This window comes from Pipra filicauda, unplaced genomic scaffold, assembly GCF_003945595.2.
Source record: "Pipra filicauda isolate LSUMZ 115617 unplaced genomic scaffold, ASM394559v2 scaffold23_size5868930_pilon, whole genome shotgun sequence".
Lineage (NCBI taxonomy): Eukaryota > Metazoa > Chordata > Aves > Passeriformes > Pipridae > Pipra > Pipra filicauda.
Window position 1 is genome coordinate 4,010,559 of NW_024104354.1, and position 867 is coordinate 4,011,425.

The window sequence follows — 867 nt, forward strand, 5'->3', positions numbered from 1 at the left end:
TCACAGTAAAAGGGGCGTTCTAACAGCTCAAAGTCACAGAAAAGAGAACTTGTTCTGAAATAAGCTATAGCCAGTGACTGCAGAATTTCTTCAAGTCTAAGTCCCAAGATTCATACCTCTGCAATGCACTTGTTCTATTGGTTGGGTTACAAGAAGTCTCGCTGGTAGCATGAAAAAGTTAACATGCACTTCACTAATCCTCTTAAGCAGGAGATTTCTTTGATCTATGTATGTTATCTGATTCTATTAAAAGCTCAATGGAGTAAATCAAGCTCAATAAACAGTAACACAGTTAACTTCTTTTACAATTTGGTAGAACTTCAGATTTAAAAGATATTGGCTTAATGAAAATATCAAAATTGCAATGTATTTTACATTAATGATAAAACCTTATGACAAGAAGCAATCCAATCAGAGTGCTCTAATGAATACATATTATCTTATTGCACTAAATCTCTGTTATATTAGGTAATTAAAGTAAAAATTTGGAAGAAGAAAGTGTGCATTTTTGTTATGAACAATTTCACACAACCTTCTACTGTGTCATGTGGAAAAGTCTTTACATGTCAACATAAGACTGGATGATAAACAGCCTAAGAGCAACTGCTTAACTAAACTATCTTGCTATGCAGTATCTTAGTATTAATGCTTCTGTTCTGTATGAGCAACAGTTTCCTCTCGAAGCTAATTTGCTGAATGATAAATAACATCCAATTAAACAAAACAGAGGAGTTTTGAAAAGCCTTGTATATCACCCTGTTCCTTCCTTGTCTGCTAATGTATGCTTGTCATGTGGAATAGTGACAAAAAGTTTATTAAAACAGATTAATTGCCTAATCCTAATGTTATGAAGAAAACTGTGGAAGT